Genomic DNA, 15,417 nt, shown 5'->3' with positions numbered 1-15,417 from the left:
CTGAAAAATCATCTTCACGTTTGCCTGATTATGTGAAGCCTCATTTAAGTTACTTACTGAAATTCTATCTAGATCCCCGTCAACCGGAACAGTCTCCATGCTGAAAGGGCGGTGTTGTCTTGTCTCTCCTTCAGTTAGAGTTCTTCCATCTTGATACTCAAGATTCTGGAGAAGGAAACAAAAATATAATAATTCAGTTTCAATAGCTGCAAACCATTAAAGAGCTCCCACCTCTATGTTTTAAGAGGCTAAACAGTCTCCTATTGTAAACTGTGTATATTACGGTTCCTTGCAAAACATACACATCACCCATAAAGATAAACTTTTTAGGAATGAAGGAAGAGGATAGTTTCAAATAAAACCAGCCAAACCAAAATAAGTGTTTACATTTAGCTACCCTTGCATCAAAAAAAGAAGTAGTATGCTGGAAGAACACAAGAAAAAGAACAAGAAAAATCCACAGTTCTTGCCCTGTATTTCCCTTTGTTCTAGAGCCCCCAGCAACACACGACTCCCATCCCATGGGCTCATCCACACAAGCTGCTTGGGTACAAAAATGCTGTTCTGCAGCAGGCAGAGTTTAGGGCTTCCCAACTCCAGAAAGAGCCACGTTTTGGTTTGTGAAACAGAGATATAGACATTAAATCACTGTTGCAAACCAGCAGCCTCTGCAGCACCACAGGCACTCTGCTGCTGGTCACCATACACAGCCAGATAGCAATGCCTCACTCTCTAGGCATTCCCTATTTACTGAGCATGAAAGCTACGGTAAACCTCAGTATTTACAGCACATTTGAAGTCATCAGTGAGACAAGAAAATGCTACGGAATCAAGCAAAACTCAGTGGAAAACTCATGCCTTCACCATTCATGCATTCGGTAGGTTTCAGTAGGGAAGCGGATATAAACGGCATCTCTGCAGGCATCCCCATTGACAAAGCCCACTGGTCTACTTCTCCCCAAGGTCCCCAGCAGCAGAAGACACAAGCAGACACAATGCCTGTAAGCTGGCCTGTTCAAAACAGCAAAGCCAGTATCCCACAGGGAGAACAAGCCTCCAGTCCCACCCCCCATAAGCCATGCTAGCACTGCCCTTCCCTCCAGCCAGAGCACGGGATTGATCGGAGAAATAGCCCAAAGACTCTTCTGTTCTTTGTAGTGGGGTGAGGGGGCAGGAAGCAGACAAGATACAAACCAGATTGCTAAACCAACACTTGTGCAAGAACAAGGGTAGCATGGAGATAGCAAGATATTTTTTTTCCCCTCAAGCTACAATGTTAGCATATTGTGCTTAAAGTATACCTCAAGCTATGGCTTCAGCTCAAGTTTTAGCAGACACTGATTAACAGAGGGGTGAGGTGGGAGGAAGCATCAGAGCCCCTCCAGGGAGCCTGAGGAGTGAGCGTCCTGGGTGCAGGAGGATGGGAGAAGGGCAAGAGGACCAGGAGAATATACAACATCTTGCAGTTCAAAGCCTGCCTCAGAAAATACACACTCATGAAAACAAATCTCACTATCAAGAACCGGTTGTTCAACTGCTTTCACTGGTTTTTATCATATTTGCTGTTCTTGTATTACATAGAGCACATTAGAATTAAAAATCCCTAGGAAGAACATACTGTATTAACACACTATAGCAAGTTACCATAACGCCACTAAACCACAAAAGGAAGCATTAATAAAAAGTTTAACAAAAAGACCGTGTGCTAAAGAAACTGCAAAGTTTATAGTTCCCTGTGACTCAGTTTGAAGAACTGATGAGGCTCTCACTCAAGTACCTGAGTAATTATTGAGGAGGCACATAACCAGGAAGCTTACGGCTAGATGTCTTCATGTAAATCAGAAACAACACACATTTGAAGGGATATGACTACAAATGATTAATCTGCATTAATAAAAGGAAAGTTGGCATTACCACAAAAAAGAAGAATCCACCCCAGCAGCTCTGTTTCCCAGGGCAGCAGGCACTGCGACACACACCTTCCCCACACCAGCGCGGGGATACAGAATTGGGTAATGTCTCTCGGAAGCTGCTCCTTGTCATCTCTCCCCCCACGCCTATTTCAGGTTCTATTATTAGCAGCAATTCAGCAACACCAGGCTGCATACATATTCAATTTACAGAAACACTACATTTTCAAACAGGATGAAAAATGAGTGGCATTGCAAACAGATGTATACACTGATATTTAAAGCACGGAGATTTTTTTAGTTACACAAACTTGCAGCCACACTCGGTTGTCCAAATAAGAGAGACATCTTTCCTGACACAGGCACAGTCACTCTAGAGCAGTTTTAAACCCATCTCCGTTTTTAACAGACAAATTTTTAACTCATAATTTTTATTGTCACCATTCCTGATGTATTCTGCTTCTCTATTTGCTCATGCGACCGCAGCCACTACATCTTTCCTTATCTCAGTCTGAAGAGAACTATAACTGGACTGGTACCCTAAAGTACTAACTCTTAGCAGTCGTGGTCTTTCAGGGTCCCCAGAAACTCATAATCCATCAACAGGAAAGTTGTCTGGGAGACAGAGGGAGAAACGTCTGCCTGGCTCATGTCTGAACAGACCCACAGAGTGAGGCAGGGGCAGAAACAGTTAAGGACTGCCTTCCCCCACGTTGTTTAGCTTAGGAGCAGACAGCCCGCCTGGCTTATTTTTCTTGGCAAAATGAAGGCTGAAAGTGAACAGTATCGCTTCTGAAATACGCCAAAATAAATACACCAAGGAGGGAAAAGGGATCTCTCAGCAAAATGATACTGCCAAAAAGGCAAGTAAGTATGGACTCAGAGAACAGATTTATTTTGAAAAATCCAGAATGCTTCCAACCACTCAAGCCCTAAGGCTTTGAAACAACTTTCAAATCAATATAGGGAAGGGGGACTCTATTTGTAAATGCAGTCATGTTTTTTTAGGAGTGCTTCCACAAGTAAGTGAGCTCTCTTCTACTTAAGCTAACCATCAGATCTGAAGACACAACCCTCAAATTTAAACCATCACCTTTTTAGCTTTTGAGGCATATTTATGACATTGGTCATAAGTAGCGTGGCCAGCAGGGTTAGAGAGGCAATCGTCCCGCTGTACCCGACACCGGTGAGGCTGCACCTCAAGTATTGTGTTCAGTTTTGGGCCCCTCACTGCAAGACAGACATTGAGGTGCTGGAGGGGGTCCAGAGAAGGGCAATAAAGCTGGTGAAGGGGCTGGAACACAAATCTGATGAGCAGCTGAAGGAGCTGGGGTTGTTTAGCCTGGAGAAAAGGAGGCTGGGGGGAGACCTGGCTGTAACCAGGTGAGTGTTGGTCTCTTTGCCTAACTAAGAAGGATTACGACAAGAAGAACTTGCCTCAAGTTGTGTCAGGGGAGGTTTAGATTAGGGATTAGGAAAAAATTTCCTTACCAAAAGGGTTGTCAATCACTGGAAGAGGCTGTCCAAGGGTGGTTGAGTCACCATCCTTGGATGTATTTAAGAGACATGTTGCTTCAGGACATGGCTTAGTGGTGGACATGGCAGTGCTTGGTTAACAGTTGGACTCAGTGATCCTGGAGGTCTTTTCCAACCTAAATGATTCTGTGATTCTAGAATCACAGACTGGGAGGGGCTGGAAAGGACCTCTGGAGACCATTTAGTCCAACCCCCCTGCTAAAGCAGGATCACCTACAGCAGGTTGAGCAGGATTGTGTTCCAGTGGGTTCTGAATACCTCCAGATAAGTTAACTCCACAACCTCTCTGGGCAGGTTGTCCCAGTGCTTGGGTACCCTCACAGTGAAGGAGGTTCTTTTACTATGTTCAGGAGGAACTTCCTGTGTTCCAGTTAGTGCCTGTTTACCCTTGTCGTGTCACTAGGCACTACTGAAAAGCACCTGGCCCCTTCCTCTTGACACCCTTTAGAAATGTGAGTAAGATCCCCTCTCATTCTTCTCTCTTCCAGGCTAAAACAGACCCAGATCTCTCAGCCTTTCCTCTCACAAGGGAGATGTTCCAGTTTCCTAATCATCTTTATAGCCTTCTGCTGGACTCTGCCCAGTAGTTCTTTACCTGTCTTGAACTGGGGAGGCCAGAAGTGAATACAGTACTCTAAATGTAGCCTCACCAGAGCAGAACGGAGGGGGAAGAAGGATAATCTCCCTTGTATTGCTGGCCACCCTCTTCTTAATGCACCCCACTGGCCTTGGCCACAACTGCTCACTGCTAGCTCATGTTTACATAATAATATCTAAGGTAGAGTTGCATAAGCCATCTACCAAAAGCCAGATGCCTTGGCCATGACAAAACTCTCTGTGGCAGCACACCTTTATAGACAAGTGGATCTGGGGGTGTTCTGTATAGACTTATAAATTCAGTATGTTAACCAGATTCTATCAGTGTTTATTGTGGAGATATGTTCATTTAACTGAATAAAGGGATTATCAGGATAGACAAGCCCTTCATCGCACTCCAGTATAAGCAAGGCTCAAATATGTAGCTTGTTCCAGGCATATTAGACAGTTTAAACCTGACTCCATGGCAGTAATACCCTACTGGATGTATGTTTCTGACATTAAAACTGTAATTCAAGTCACAAAAGGACTCCTCTTCTTCCCCCTCTCCCTCAGATTAGCTTCCATTCAAACACTTCATTAAATTTGGAGAACTTCATCAAGAGTCCTTGCCTGATCTCATAGCTGAGATGCTTGCTATGCTACCTCCTGTATCCTCACTTGCCCCCAAGATGAGGTTCTTGAATTTCAGCCAAGGTGCAGCCACAAACTGGAAGTGGTAGAGACGACTCCTGAGTCTAATACATTTTCTGTTTCATCAATGGACCAAGTTACTTGAATACCTGCATACTGTATTATACAGGCAGGTTTTAGCTTTCTCCCTAAGTACTATCACCTATGGTCATTAGATAGGGCATTTGCACTGTGATACGGTTTTGTGATCTGTTATAGTATCAGAGTACCCTCTAATACTCCAGCATCGTAGCTCATAGGCAAGGTACTGACTCACCAGTGACCTGCCCAGAGCACACAGTGAAATGCCTACTGCAGGCTGATCCAGGCTTTCCAAAGGGGAAGCATTCTCCATAGCTCTGACCTCCAAAACTGACCTGTTAAGCTTTGCTGGATACCTGCCTTCTTTCCTTAAGGGCTAAACTAAGTTAATGCACTTAAATTTCCCAAGATGGATTTATTTAAGATGACATAGGCACAATACACTGACTTCAAAGATCAGTATGGCAACAACAACAGACAAGGCACACTAAGAGAAAGAAAACCTAGTTGTTCACATTGGCATCAAGAAGGGAAAAAATTCACCCAGGTCCTTGCTGGAAAGCAGAGTCACAACTGTACCAGAGAAAGGCTATTCCACAGGGAATCACAGACTGATAGAAAGGGACCTCTGCAGGTCACCTTGTCCAAACTCCTTTTGCAGGAGGGCATCTAGATGGCTTTTGAGCACCTGCAAGGATGAAGACTCCTCCGCCCCCTCAGGTACCCTGTGCCAGTGCTCAGTCGCTCATACAGTAAAAAGGTGTTTCTACTTGTTCAGAGGGAACCGCCTGTGTTTCAGTTTGTGCCCATGTCCTCTTGTCTTGTCACTGGACACCCCTGGAAATAGCCTGGCTCTGTCACCTTCACACTCTCCCTTCAGGTACTTACATACCTTTATGAGATCCCCCTGAGCCTTCTCTTCTGCAGGCTGAACAGTCTTTCCCCATCTAAGAGATGATCCAGACCCTTAATCGTCTTTATGGTCCTTCATTGGACTCTTTCCATTGTCCTTCATTGGGCATCTTCCAGTGTCTCTTGTACTGAGAAGCCCAGAACTGGACCCAGCACTCCAAGTGTGACCTCACCAGCGCTGAGTAAAGAAGGCTCACTACCCTCAACTCGCTGTAAATGCTTTGTCTAATGCATCCAAGGATACCATTCACCTTCTTTGGGGCAAGGGCATGATGCTAGCTCCTGTTCAACTTGCTGTCCACTAGGATCACCAGGTGATCCTGAGGTAAGCAGTTCTCAAATGTGGTTGTCAGGTCCATAAGGAAGTTTAAGGTAGTACTCTTGAGAAAGGTATCTAAGTGCTAAAAAAACCCAACAAGTAAGTTTCATAAAAATTAAGAGCTAACAGGGATAGGAACAGTTTTAAGATATTAAAGGTAATCAAATTATTAACGCATATAAATATCTAAAGGGTGGATGCCTAGAAGAAGGGACTAGATTCTTCTTAGTGGTGCCCAGTGACAGGACAAGGGGCAACAGGCACAAACTCGAACATGGGAAATTTCATCTGAACATGAGGAAAAACTTGTTCACTGTGAGGGGGAAAGAGCACTGGAACAGGCTGCCCAGAGAGGTTGTGGAGTCTCCTTCTCTGGAGATATTCGAGGCCCACCTGTACACAATCCTGTGCAACCTGTTGTAGGTGATCCTGCTTTAACAGAGGAGGTTGGACTAGATGATCTCCAGAGGTTCTTTCCAACCCTGCCAGTCTGTGATTCTGTAAATCCTGAATGTAACAGGGTGATCAAACCAAGGCTCTTGAATAATCTAAGTGTCATTCAGCAATCATATGACAGGGTGAAGGCACTTTCACTTCGTTCCATGTAGTGGGGGAGCAGCAATAGCACAGAAGGTCATCAGGGTACATGCTGTACTTCGGGGCTCTTTGAATCCAGTGTACCAGAGAGAGTAGAGCCCCCTGGTTGCAGTGTGAGGCCAGAGAGTGTCTCCCTCAGTTCATGAGTCCATACACCAAGTACACTTCATTAACAAGCTACAGATCAGGCCAGCATCTTGCACATGACAATACCACTGTGTGCCAAGGGCCATTGCTGAAACCAGTTCCAAGAAAGCAGGAACTCAAGCTGAGTTACTGGTAAGATTGGAGTAGGGCCAACGGGGTCAAACGATTCAGCAACAGATCTGGTAAACAATGAAATCACAAATTTTCCTGAGCTCTCAAACTAAGCATCTTACACATGCTAACAAAAACTTGGAAGAACCAAGAAGAGGTTTTATTCTGCAATTCTAGATGAGAAACTTGAGAGCTGAGTAAATCTCAAGGTTCAATTCCTTCTACTGTGAAGTCAGGACAAGCAGAAGAGCTTGACAAAAACAGTAAGAATATAGGTTAACTCACAGATGACAAATCAAATTGTTATGTTAACTCTGAATTGCCATGTCTGAAAGCTCAAAAGTCTGCTCAGAGTCAACAACTGCCTCACCTATGTCCTCTGAGTATACATGATCACATGATACTATCAGCCACCAAACAACACCCTTGTGAAACACTTCCTTCCACCCTGAGTTTCATTACCTGCCTTCTCATTTCCTGAATAAATAGACAATGTGACAAGAAAGCTGTTTCTTCTGTTTCTTTATTGCTGTTTTCAGAAGGGAAAATAAAGAAAAAAACACCCCAACAACTCAAACCATCAAAAAAAGCCAACACAGGAAAGTTGAAGCACTTCAAAACAAGACTTTAAAACATCACTTATCTAGAAAAAACTTGGAAAGTAGAAGCATAACCCAGATACCTCAGCTATCTTTGGAGAGCAATAGATAATAATAAATGCTGAGAAAATGATAGCAAATGTTTGAATACCCACTGCAACTTTAATATTTACTGCCTTTAACAAGTGTCTTGTAGGCAAACTTGTCCTTTTAAAGATGAGGGAGTAAAGAAAAGGTGGTACGAGTCACCCCCAGGTATTAACACACAACATCCTTCCAAACACTCAAGCCCAAGCATTCTGGAGCCCTCTGGCCATTGAAACAGCTCCAAAGCTCCCCAACTTGTCCCAGTCTTCATGATGCACATCTTGCAAGACTGCTCCCATGATTCAAATGCATTGTTGGTCTTAATGGTAAAAATGGCTACTTCTTCACCTACCCAAAGGATTACCCACTTTACCTCCACAAGCCAGTTTTAACCTAGGGCTCAGTCTAACCTTTGAGCATAACAACAAGGGAGGCAATAACTTATGTTATTTAGACTGGCTTTTTTATATTTAAACCTGCATCAGAGGAAACATACGAAGCTTCATAAAATATTCAGTAGAAATTTTGGTTTTGTTTTGTTGTGATGAAGTAGGGAAAGAAGTTTCAATCAAACCTTACATGGCCAGATCTAGCATTTTCATTCTGCATTTCAAGATGCTGCAGTACCAACCACCAAAATAACTGATCTTACAGAACTTTATACAAGATCAAATTGGCCAATTACTGCCTTTGCTTGAAGAACAAAAGATGCACTTAAACTAAGTGGTTGGACACACTGCAAACTGTTTTCCTTTCAGAACCCCACCCCACAACTTAAGGCTACATTCATTATTCGGGCCTTGCATTTTTCATGCCCAAAGATGACAAGCTAAAAATGGTTTAAAGAAGCAACAGGACTAATTTAATAATTTAAAGTCAGGGAATCCTGCCTTTCTTCTAATGGCATGAAAAGTTTTCTTTTACAACCATAAGGTACTACTAACAGCCCCTTCCTTCCATCTATCTAGTCAGCTCATGTTTGCGTTAGAAGCCAAGATGCTTCTATTAATATCTGAGAGTGGAAAAATTAAAAAAAAAAACCAAAACAAAAAGGTTGTTCCACACTGTGATGAGAGGCCAGCTGTACTCCCTGTGGTTTCTCATCTCTCATGTTGGCAGCTATGTGAAGTTGCAGTGTGACAGACTCCTAGACACAGCAGAAAGGAGTTAAGAGATTCCCCGTGCTCCAGGCCTGGTCCTTGCCTCTGCCTTCCCACCTGCCCACAGGCCTGTCTGCGCAGTGCTCCCTTAACCCCCTTCTGTCAGAGGGACCCCCACTGTTGCAAATTATTTTACACAGACACTCCTAAAGCACGGAATATTTAAACTGAGCTAGGCCTTGGGACATTACACCTGCCTTTCTGCTTGCAGGTGTGGCTGAGCAGGGGTAGACAGCTGAATGGCACCTCCTAACCCACCCTCTTTCCAACCCCACCAGCCTGGGCAAGCACGGACTAAGTCTACAGCCATGGACTCGCCTGACACTGACTGGAAACTTCTACAGGAAGTAAGGGGAGTCAAGCCAATGCAAAAGGAAAAGCAATGTTGTTGTTAAAGGTTCTTTTCTGAAATGAAAAATAAGAGAAGTCAGCAGAGATGTTTCCACAGAGAAGATGGATATGTGGCAGGACAGTTCCTTCCCTGTTTCTGATGCCAAAGTAGAATCAGTTGCTGTCCTGAGACACGAGACAGATCTGGATTTCCTCTGCATGGAACATTCCAAAACAAAACCCAACCTTGTTCTTCCTGAAAGGAACATTTTTCTCTTTTCCCCTTGACAGACATTACTGTCAAATACAGAGTCAAAACACTGAAAAACAACAAAGAAAAAAGACACTATTTCAAGCCTATTTTAAAAAGTACCTTTAAACATCTAAGAATGAATTCACTGGGCTGAAAAAAACTTCAATAAGGGGATGCTGAAAGTCTATTTTAATACTTTAAATGACACAGAATACTACCTTCACTGATGAAACCCTCTGAACATCTTGGTTATGATGCGACTACAGATCCAGAAATATTTAAGTCTTGTGTGCAGGTCAAGAATACAATCAACTTCATAAAGAATGCAGGCTCAGAGAGCTATTCTGAGATTATACAGAAATGGTTGTAAGGAATCGTATTATTGCAGATCAATGAATTACCAAGTACCAGACAAACTATATGTGACTAAGTGAGTTTTCTTTACCTACTGCAAATAAAACAAAACATTAGCTTAAACTACTGTGAAGTTCCTGTGTGTTCCAAGCTGCAGTGACTTTGCTTGGATAGATAGGCACTATTGTGCCGACAGATCATTGCAACATCAAAAGCTATTGCAGTTGATTTCCTATATCACTTCTCTCTCAGCTGACTTAAGCAAATACAAGCAAGATTCCAGCTTGTCACAATCGCAGGCTATGTGCTTGGTCACACAGTCATTATACAACACTTTACTTACTAAGAGTTTACAACCAATTTGCAGTTCTAATATGAACACCAAGCAACTATCTCAGGCATGACAGGATTATACTGCTTGTGTTACAATATCACTTATTTTAAAGTCTACTGCTGGGGGATGGACAAGAATATTTTTCCAAGCCTGTGTCAAAAGACTACACATCCCTCTGCATAAGGAGAGTCCCCTGCTTTCTTCACCTACAGTTTCTGCCCATCTTTGCACCTAAAGGAACAGGATGACTGTCCTCAAAAGTGACCAAATCTTTCTCAGAACACTCCTTGAGAACAGACTCATGTTCAAAGCAACTAAAGCAAATTAAAACTAATGTAACATTCTTGGGTATAAACATCTTCTGAATCACCCAGCTGTAAAGGTCAAAGTTCAGAATATGCAGGACTCCAAAACCCCCAAACACACACACCTTTAAAAGACCAGAAATGTGTAAAGAGTTGACTCCAAGTGACTTACAGTATCAGACTTATTGTATCACATGAGGTTCCACCACAGCCTTCACAGAAACTGCAACAACTAACCAAAGCAGATACCAATCTTTGCTTCTCTTACCTGGTCCCTGTTTGACTATAAGCTCCCTCAAGTACAAACTATTCTTTTGTTCCATATCTGCATACTACCAAGTTCAATTTGATTCAAATGTGATAACAGCTCTCAAGTTCAAAGCAATATAAACAGTTACTGTTGACTAAACAAGAGTTTGACAGGGAAAAGAATCATCGAAATGCAAAAGTACAGAAAAAAACCCAAATTAATAAAAAAAATAAACTACATTAAAAATCAAGTCACTGATTATCAAGGACTGATTATCCAAGTGCCAATTCTGTTAGAATTTTAATCTTTCCTTTGTGCTGCGCATCTTGCTGCTTCTCAGAACTTAAAAGGATGGGTAACTCATTTGAAAGATGTGAAATATATCTTAAAGGCTCTTCCAGATTTTTATGCATGTTGAAAGAACACCTTAAAAACTGGAGGGAGGAGGGGAACACTAAAAACCCCACAAAAGCAACCTCAAAATATAACTTAGGAGACTCACTAAGACCTACCCAAGAAGAACACAATAATCCAATTTAACTGCATTAATTTAGAAACAACACCAGTCTACAGGTTTCTAAAGGTGTGTGGGAACAGAGGTTTTTTTTGACAGCAAGCACTGCTGAAGAATAGCATCAACGTGAAATGAATAAAATAGTCTTCCCAAAGACCTGTCAGTACAGAACCATTTTTCTAAACCCCAATGGCTTAGTTTCATCAAAATAAGAACTGGGATTACCTCTCTGCATCCTGCTAGTAAGAACAACAAACAAGCTTCACCCGAACTCAGCTAAGAAAGTCACCAATTTCTGTTCTGAGATTTTTTTTTTTTAATAAATAATTTTTTAAAAAAATCAATGCCAGTTCTAAGATTAAAAGCATCAAGGAGACTTAATACAGACAAGTCTCAGCTGAGCTGTGTGTAGCTGCAATACGGTTTCATTGTGTTTGAGAGGGTTTTAAGGACTTTCCACAGGATTAAACAAGGTGGATATTTCAACCAGGAACTTCATGTTTATTCTCACAAAGAATTTCATTTTCTTATCTTGGCAGAAGTATCCCTTCTTGATATTAAAATAGAGTTGATGACATAAGAGATGGCCTTCATTTGGATTTCTTTTGGCTAGGACTAGAAGGTAGTCCTCACAATTTCAAGATACAGGATATCTGCATGAGAATTTAAGAACGAAAGGTCAGAGAAGCCTACTGCAATAGGAAAAACCCTAGAAATTCTAACTTAAAGTAGCAGCAAGTTCAAACAGGCAGCGATAGTATCTGGCTTACACATCATGGTTTATTAACAAGATTTAGAAAGTCTAATTTAGATTTCCATTGTTTATGCCAAGGGTTTTTTTGCTTTACTCCTTGCCTAATTAAAAGAAGCCGATGAACCCAACTTCTGTATTTTTAGGTGTCAGTGCTATTCTACATGTTTAGAATTCAGGATATTCACAGGTGGAGAGGATGCTGTTTTGTTTTATTTTATTTGGGTGGGGGATTCTGTTTGTTTTTTTCTTTGGGAGGTTTTTTGGGATACCAAGAGAAAGTGGATTTTTTTGTGGATGTTTTTTCATTGCTGTTCAGTGGAGGGCTTTTAAGTCATGAAGTAATATTTCAAATAGCCTCTGTAAAGGCTTAACAAGGACTTGTGCTTTTCGCACCAAATATCTAAGCTTCTCTTTCTGAAGCTGAGTAACTTCTAATTAACTGTGATTTGGAAGTGTTACAAAAATCTCATATAGCTTCTAGCTTAACAGGATGAACCAAGAGCATTTAAACACCATAACCTGATGCACAGGAACTGTAAAATATCGTTGCATTGTAGACTTAGCATAACCTAGCACTAGACCTCATTTTTCCACTCATTTCTATTCAAGAAATCACATGCTTCCCCACCACAACACTTCTTTGGGCATCAAGAAGCGCCTCACCTGCCCCAACAAGTGGCTGTGGAAGAGACAGAAATATCATCAATGACAATGTATCTGCAATTCATAACACTTGAAAATCAGCTCATTATCTCTGCCTGTTGTGAGACAGGCAACTCCTCATATTATTTGCAACAATAAACAGTCAACTTACATAAAAATAGTTTTTACCAGAGCTGGAAATATAAGCCAAGCTTTTGACAGCCCAAAGCCAGTCCTCAAGCACCAGTTAAACACCTCTTCCCATAGCTATCCTACTTCTGAAGAGCAGAATGCTTTTTGCTCCTGGTGCTGCAAGTAGACACCAAAATTCACAGTAGCAAGAACCCCATGTTATCAGGGTACATTTAACCTTCTGTTTCAGGGACCAATATAGAAGATACTGTGCTCGTTCAAGCAGTAAAAGACAGCACATGTGACGGTTGAGATAATAGGGTTCTTCTGTTCCTTGACAAACAGGGTGTGGTTGTAAGGTCACTTCACACTGTACAAACAGGAAAGCAGAGTCTTGATGCTTCCTTGGAAGTTCTTTGAAATATTTCAGAGAAGAAAAAAAGAAAAAAAACCCCTAATGTCTTTGACAAGAATTGTTCTATTTAAGGCCCAACAAATGTTAAATGGACAAGGCACCACGTTCTCCTCTTCCACACAGTCTACTCAAGTACTGGGAATTCTCTTTCCTATAAAATGGCTTAACGAGGCTATCAGATAGCTTGATCATGTGATGTATAGTATTTTTTAAAAGACAAAAACTACATCCTTCTCTTCACAGCATTAGCTCATTCCAGTATTGTCACCAAAACCGTCAAGAGTTATCAGTTTAATAGCATTTTATAGTTTACTCTCATAGTTAACATCACACACAATACCAAGATAACACGCGCTTAACTACCAAGATAATATTAGCATAAAGCAATCCAATACCCTCTATCTCTGCCTCAGCAGTTAACTAAACCTCTAAGTATCATGTTGCACATTTTATTCCCTTGAAGGCAGCTTATGCATCTATTTCAAAGTCTAGCATTCAGGAAAACAATGAAACACCAATTTCCCTGATTCACCACGTAAATGAAGATAGGCAGCAATAGCTCAGGTCTCAGAGCTGTAAGTGAACAGAAATACATCCCAACTTATACCCAAGCATCTGCTCCCTGAGGCACATCCCACCTCTGATGCTCATTTTCACACACCACTTTGAGATGTCTGAAGGAGGAAGACTGAATGTACCTGTTCAGATTTCCTGGAGGAGTAACTGCAAGAATAATTAGTGTTACATGTCTCCAGACGTGTGCTATGCTAACGGGGATGACTGGAGAAATCGTGCCATGGGTTTTCATCTATTATTAACTGAGTGCCCAGACTGAATATCCCAAACCAGTGGTCACAGATACAAAGCAGTGAACTTCAGCAGGTACGCTGGGCTTACAACTAGAGGCTTTAACTTTTAAAAACTCTGATTTCTCCAAGTCTTGTAACGAGCATGTACAAGAATAAAGGTTTAGTTTTTTGTTTTGTTTTTTTTTCTTCCAAAATTGTCACGCAAAAGCATATATAATACTGATTTACTGAAAGCTACAGATGTACAGAGCTCCCTACTCTCAAAGACACCTAGGCATGCATAAATTTTCCCACGAGAAAGGACTTCATTCCTTTGTTTTGCAGCCCTCAGGATTCAGAGGATGAGCTGCCCTCTCCTCCTAATGATCACAACCCAAGAAAAACCATTATAATCCATTAGTTCTTAATGCAATGGCAGGCCTTACACTCCCATGACAGCTTTTAGAAAGTCTGAGACATTCATAACTTACGGTTTTTCATATTCAGATTGTCTGCAACACACATGGAATATGAAATTAAGAACTGGTAACTGCAGGAGTCCTATTAACTTCAGAAAGTACAAATTTGAAGTGAATAGCCACTTGGATATGTCAATGCCATTTACAATCACCAAAGTGTAAAATAATTGAGAAGCTTATCCATTGAAACCACCTAACCGAGATAAGCACACTGGCATTCCAGTTACATCATGAAGTCATAAACTACTTTCACCTCCATGAGAACAGCACTGTGCCAACACTTAACAATGAGAATCGACTACTTCGGAATGTTGATAAGTATAATTAACCTTCATAACCCTGTCTTTGGCCTTCAACATTAAAGCTGAATTCAGCTTGAAAACCAATTAAAATGCTAAGCAGTCTAACCACTTTGGGAGTGGAGAATGGCATATTGCATTTGATTTAAAAAAAAAAACCCAAAGAAAACCAGAAAGAAAAGTACAATTGTCTCAGCTTCAAGGATCTGTTAGCTTTAGTAAAGATCATAACTCATAAATAAATCATATTTTAACAAGAAATGAAGAATTCACCAATTCTCCATAAAGACCCTGAAACATCTAACATTGATGAAAGGAACTTTTTTGATCCTAGCTAAATTGAAGGTTAGACAGAAAAGAGAGGGGAAAAAAGGCACAAAAACAAAGGATAAAGATGAGCTAGGTAGGCTATGAAGTTTGGTTTTTCCCTTTTCATGCTTATCTGTAACAATAGATATTTCACATGTCAATATGGGCCAGAACTCATTCTCAGCTTGCAGAGCACAGTTCATGTTCAGAGCTTTAATTTTATTCTCCCTCAGTAAGGTACCCTTATTCAGTCTGCTTTTTGGATCAAATACTGACAAAGAAATCCACTTAGAAGTTACATTGCTAAACCCACTTTTTCTATGGTTACACAGAACAACCAGACTGCCAGATGGACCTGGAATTCTCATTTTTCTCTCTAAGCGCTTCCTTCCTAGATGGAAAACACTGGCCTACAATACTTAATTGCGAGGTAAAGGCTTCAGACAGGCTTTGCAGCCAACTAAAAGCCTACACATTGAAAACTTCAATAAAAAAATATAAAAGTGCATTTAAGAGTGGTAGAGAATGTCCTTGGAGATGACCTCTCTAAATCCAGCTGGCTTTAAGAAA

General features: G+C 41.3%; 1 protein-coding gene across 1 annotated transcript in view; it reads right to left on the bottom strand.

Moving 5' to 3' along the window:
* Positions 1 to 15,417, bottom strand: part of OSBPL8 (oxysterol binding protein like 8) — an 87,344-nt gene that overhangs the window by 55,200 nt on the left and 16,727 nt on the right. The window contains exon 2 of the mRNA XM_084263717.1: positions 58 to 165. The gene's annotated coding sequence lies outside the window, so the exon portion shown is untranslated. The remainder of the gene's footprint in view (positions 1 to 57; positions 166 to 15,417) is intronic.

The sequence above is a fragment of the Gallinula chloropus genome (genome assembly GCF_964237585.1).
Source record: "Gallinula chloropus genome assembly, chromosome: 1".
In the NCBI taxonomy this organism is placed as follows: domain Eukaryota; kingdom Metazoa; phylum Chordata; class Aves; order Gruiformes; family Rallidae; genus Gallinula; species Gallinula chloropus.
The sequence above is the reverse complement of the archived record's forward strand: the minus strand, read 5'-3'. Positions and strand labels throughout refer to the sequence as shown.